Raw genomic sequence first — 6119 nt, forward strand, 5'->3', positions numbered from 1 at the left:
TTAGCAATTTAGCAGGAGCCGGTCTCAAATAAAAAGGACTGGTAATGTGCCTCAGTGTTTAAATGCCCCGGGTTCAATTCCCTGTTCACCTTTCACCACCACCAATACTGCATTAACACATTGTCTTTTCCTTTTGTTTTGTTTTTTATGTTACTGGGGATAGAACCCAGGGAAGCTTTATGACTGAGCTGCATTCTCCAGTCCTATTTTAAATTTTTGAAACAGGGTCTTGCTAAATTGCTCACACTGGCGCCTGCAACTTGCCATGTTCCTGAGTAGCTAGGATTTCTGGCATATGCCACCATATCCAGCACACATGGTGCATTTTGAATTTTATGCCCTAAGCCAGTTTCTCACTTCATCCCTAGTCCTGGGCTTAGGTGCTAGCCCTTATCCTGAGAAATCTAAACCTATCAACAGATTCCATCAAACGTTTAATCACCATGTGGAGCAAGTGAGGGGATGGTATTAGCATATTTTTTGCCAGATACATGGCCTAAAACCTAGAGAGGATTAACCCCAGGCCCAATGTCACACAGTTGGCAGAGATCCAAGCCAGGCTGTGTCCCTTTCTTAGGCTGTACCCTCTGAAGGTGGAGACAGAGGCTGAGGCCAAGTAATTTGGCTGAGGATTTTTGTTTTGTTTTGGTTTGGTTTTGGTGGTGCTAGGGAGGTCAAACGCAGTGCCTCATGCAGGGTAGGCAAGCACTCTACCACTGAGCCACATCCCCAAGGCCAAGTAACTTGGAAGCCTGGGGAAAATCAGTCCCCAGAGAGAGATGCCCCAGAGAAAGAGGTGGGAGGTGCACTTGGAGTAATTAGATCATCTGAAATGAGTTTATAGAGGCTGAAGCTAGTTGAGTCCTGTTGAGAAGTCTAGGGAAACAGTGGCTCACCATCCATGCAGCCTGTGAGAAGGTTCTACAAAAAAAAAACTTACAGGAAAGATCAGAGCCTCCTAAAATACACCCACCACCCAAGATTAGCAAATGTTAACATTTGTCATATTGGCTCGATCCACTTCAGAATGTTTTAAGATAGAAAAGACTTAAAACACACCCACCCAGAGAGCTAAAAAGAAAGACTGACAGTATTGATGGCTGGAGAGCTTACGGTGCTGGCAGAACCCTCACCCACTGCTGGAGGCTGGTGAACCAGCAAAACCACTTTGGAAAATTTCTGGGCAGCCTTCATCTTAGCCAGGAGGCCCCAAAGTGGCTGAGCATTATTTTTTGAGGGTTTTGTTTTCTATGGTGCCAGGGATAGAACCCAGTGCCTTGTACATATTAGGCAAGAGCCCTGCTACGGAGCTGTACCTGCAGCCCCGGTTGGGGCAGTTCCTAATAAGGATCACGAGGCATTTTAACCTCAGCCTTGACTTTTCTTTCAGCTTGGTGTTGGGGACTATCTTGTGTACTGTAGGATGTTGATCAACCTTCCTGGCCTCTGTATACCTGTGTTCCCTTCTAGTCATGATAACCAAAGATGTACCCAGACACTGTTCACGGCTCCCCCTAGAGGAAGGGGCAAAATCCTTCGCACCCTGGGACCCACCCTGCTCCCCTTCGTTAAACAGACCTGTGTCATGCCAAGCAGTCTTCCTAGGTGAGGACCTAACAATCGATGAAATGCTTTTTTGTTCACAAAAGACATGAGCAAGGATCATACTTTTATTCCTAATAGCCCCAAGCTAGAAATGACTCAAATGTCCACATAAAAAGTGAATGGAGGGGCTGGGGATGTGGCTCAAGTGGTAGCGCGCTGGCCTGGCATGCGTGCAGCCCGGGTTCGATCCTCAGCACCACATACAAACAAAGATGTTGTGTCCACTGAAAAATAAATATTAAAAAAAAATCTCTCTCTCTCTCAAAAAAAAAAAAAAAAAAGTGAATGGAGAAGCAGGGCCTGTGGTGCACACCTTTAATCCCAGCTACTTGGGAGGCTGAGACAGGAGGATCACAGGTTTGAGGCCAATCTCAGTAACTTAGAGAGTCCTTGTCTTAAAATAAAAAAAACATAAAGGATTGAGGATGTATCTGAGTGCCCCTGGGCTCAATCCACAGCACCCAAAACAAATAAATAAATAAATAAAAAGCCAAATGTATTGCATCTGTGCTGAGCATATACAGAATTTTTTCTTGTTCTGATTCCCTAAACAATACAGTATAACAACTATTTACAGAGCATTTACATTGCTTTGGGTAGTATAAGTCATCTGGAGACCCTTGAAGGTATATGGGAAGAGCAGGGCACTCAGGCCCACACTCATAATCCCAGTGACTCAGGAGGCTGAGGTAGAGGATCCTAAGTTTAATGTCTGCACGAGGAAACTAGCCAGACCCTGTCTCAAAACTGAAAACAAAAAGGGGCAAGGATATAGCTTAGTGGTAGAGCACCCCTGGGTTCAATTCCCAGAACTGGGAGGGGGGGAGTCCATGGGAGGATGTACATGGGTTCTATGCAAATGTGACACCCTTTCCTAAAAGGGAGTTGAACTTGAACGGCCACGTGACTTGGTATTGGGAGGATCCTGAAACCAATCACCCTTGAAATTTAAATTGCTAGAAAATTTTTAAAAATCTAAGTAATGATACACACAATATTATAGATGAATCTCAAAGCCAACACGTTCTCTATAAATATAATCAAAATCACTGGATCATACACTTTTAGTTTTATTTACTTATTTAAATTTTTGTGGTATTGAGGGTTGAACTCAAGGATGTTTTCCTACATCCTACATCCTCGGCCCTTTTTTTTTTTTATTCTTTGAGACAGACAGTTTCACCAGTTTGCCTGGGCTGGCCTCAAATTTGGAATCCTCCTGACTCACCTCTGGTATAACAGGTGTGTGCCACTGCACCTGGCTCATGTTTTACTTTTATTATTATTATTATTTTAAATTTTGAGAGAGAGTCTTGCTAAATTTTCCAGACTGGCCTCAAATTTGTAATCCTGCCTCAGCCTGCAAATTGCTGGGATTACAGGCACGCACCACCACACCCAGCAAGTCAAACACCTTTAAAAGCGTGAATTTTATGGTCTGTGAATTTAATCTCAATAAAAATAAATAAATGAATTTAAAACATGTTGAGCAAAAAAAGCCAGTCACAAAAAAAGCACGTGTGGATGATTCCAGGAAATACAAAGTTCAAGGAAAACCTCAATCGATGATAATAGAAATTATAGGAGGAAATTTGCCTAGGCAGAGACACAAGCTAAACTCCTCGTGGCAGACTGGACCAAGTGGTGATCACCCGGGTATAGACATATATGAAAATTAGCTGGGGCTGTAGCTCAGTGATAGAGCCCTTGCCTAGCATGTACCAGGCCCTGGATTCCATCCCCGCTGCAGGAAAAAAAAAAAAAATCATAATGCCACACCCCCCACCCAAAGATCTGTTTATCTTACCATAGCTAAAATGTCCTTCAACCAAAATAATTAATAGTTTAAAACAAAAGAAATAACACATTATAAAGTCAAAGTACTCTGGTTCACCACCTGCCCTGCTACAGTAACAATACCCTAAATAAAAAAATAATGCTACTGAATAATCATGGCCCTGTGTTCCAGAAGACTTAATTCATTCAAGCCTCCAGCCATCCTATGATTAGGGGCTGCTATTATCATCCTTTTTAAACAAATGAACAAACTGAAATACAGAACAGTAACCTGCCTGAGCTGTCCGTATTAGTGTGAGCTCCATAAGGCTCTCCTACCTTTATACGTTATTTCTCTGTTTTATTAATCAATAGAAAATCATATCACACTGTATTTTTTTTTTTAATTTATTGCTGGGGATTGAACCCAGGGAAGTATTCGACCACTGAAGTCCATCCCCAGCCCTTTTTATTTTTGAGACAGGGTCTTACTAGGTTGCCCAGGCTGGCCTCCAATTTGTAATCCTCCTGCCTCAGCCTCCTAAGTAGCTGGGATGTATGGGCGTGGGCCACCACAATGGTCTCCTGGGAAATGTTTTTTTTTTTTTTTTTTGAGGTAGATTCATTGGTACATTTAGTTCTGCTCTCAGCTTAATCCACTCCCATTTCGTTTCTTTCTCTGGCTCCTGCTGATCCACACTTGGTTTGCAAAGAACTTTATCTTTGGGAAATACAGTCTCATTATGTTTCTCCCTGATAAGAATGTATCACTGGTTCTCACTGTCCTCAGGGTCAAATTGAAACTCCCACCACACCGTGGGCAGTGTCTGGAACTTGCCGCATCCACACTGAAGTTTATCAGCACTAAAAATTCCAGCCCAGCTGTATGATGTCTGGGTTGTATCGCCATTTATTAATTCAGCAGCTACTTTATTTATTATTTTACAGTGCTGGGGCTTGAACCCAGGGCCTTATGCATGCTATACAAGCTGGCTGTCAGCTACACCTCAAGCCCTCAGCAACTGTTTATTGAGCATCTAGTATGTGTCAGACCCTGTTTTAGGAGGCAGGAACCCAGCAGAGAACAAGACAAATGTTCGCCCTTAGATTATTGACATCTTTTTGGGGGAGATATATAAGGAATGGTAAAGAAAATTTATTAAAATTTGCATGAAAGAAAAATCAAGCCAAGTGAGAGATGAAATTTGGAAAGGATGGGATGGGATTTATTATAGATGGGGGAGCAATCAGAGAAACCTTCTCTAAGGAGCACAAAGATGGAAATGAGCCGTGTACAGTGGTGCATGCCTGTCATGCCAGTGATCCTGGAGACTGAGGTAGGAGGACTGCCACATTCGAGGTCAGCCTTGCAACTTAGACTGTATCACAGAAAAAAAAAAAGAAAGAAAGAAAGAAAAAAGAAACTGGGTCTCAATAAGTTGCCAAGGCTAGCCTTGAACTTGCAATCCTCCTGCCTCAGCCTCCTGAATCCAAGCCTGGCACTGTCTCAAAATTAAAGTTAATAAATAAAAAGGGATGTAGCTTAATGGTAGAGGACCCCTGGCAGGAGACAGGCTCTGCACCTTTGAGGCATGTGCCACCAGAGTGGAATGATCATCGAGTTGGTGGGAGATGAGGATGGAGGACAGCCGTCCCCAGAATGTGCCTGGTTTTTCTGACTCTTCTCTGGGCCTTTGCCCCTCTTTAACCACCTGGCGATTTTCTAATTCATCCTTTGGAATTCAACTTCAGTGCCAGCCCTTCTGGGAAGCCCATGCTGGCTGCTGCCCCCATGGGGTGGCTGACAAAAACACCTTGCAGGACAGGTAAGGGGTGAGAAGTTTTTTGTAAGACTGATGGGAAGCCAGGAGCAGGTTTTCCAGCAGGGACAGGTGGGAGATGGTATCTTTTAGGGATTCCAGGGCCCCAGAGTGGATTGATGAGTACAGTTAGTCCTTTGTCTGCCTTTTAGATCCCCATTGCAACTCTGTTTCCAGTGCCACTGAAGTCCCCAGCGGGCATTGATAAATGTTCACTGAGTAAATGAATGCGGGAAGGTTGAAGAGAACATTTGGCTGATTTCCCCGGCTGCATCCAGGGAAGCAGCCTGGGACCTGGCAGGCGGGCGAGGGCTCATCCCTGGGCAAGATGCTTTCTGCCAATCATCCTTGGCCTCCCTGGAAACCTCTCTACCTTGGGCTCCCCTTCTGTTAAATGGGTGGGAGAAAACTAGATAGAGATGCTATGTCCATCAGTGCAAGGATCATAAATATCCTGTGTTTTTTTTTTTCAGTACTGGAGATTGAACCCAGGAGTACTTTACCACTGAGCAATATCCTCCACTCTTTTCTATGTTTTGTTTTGAGACAGGATCTCATTAAGTTGCTTAGAGCCTTGCTAAATTGCTAAGGCTGGCCTTGAACGTGTGATCTTCTTGCCTCAGCCTCAGGAGTTCTGGGATTACAGGTATGCCTGGCAAATATCCTATCTTGATTATTAGAGTAAGAGGCTTCTCAGGGTTTTTGTTTTTGTCTGCTAATAACTAGGAGCAAAATAACTAGCTTGAAGAGTTATTGAATTCATTCAACAAACATCCGAGGAACAGCTAGGAAGCCAATTGGCTGGAGGGAATGAAGAGGAGAGATGGGAGGAGGAAATAAGGGCATATTGTGCAGGGTCTTGTAGGCTGCGTTTTGTTTCGTTTCTGGTGAGTTGGGCGCCAGGTTCTATGCAGAAGA

Source organism: Ictidomys tridecemlineatus, chromosome 2, assembly GCF_052094955.1.
Source record: "Ictidomys tridecemlineatus isolate mIctTri1 chromosome 2, mIctTri1.hap1, whole genome shotgun sequence".
NCBI lineage: Eukaryota > Metazoa > Chordata > Mammalia > Rodentia > Sciuridae > Ictidomys > Ictidomys tridecemlineatus.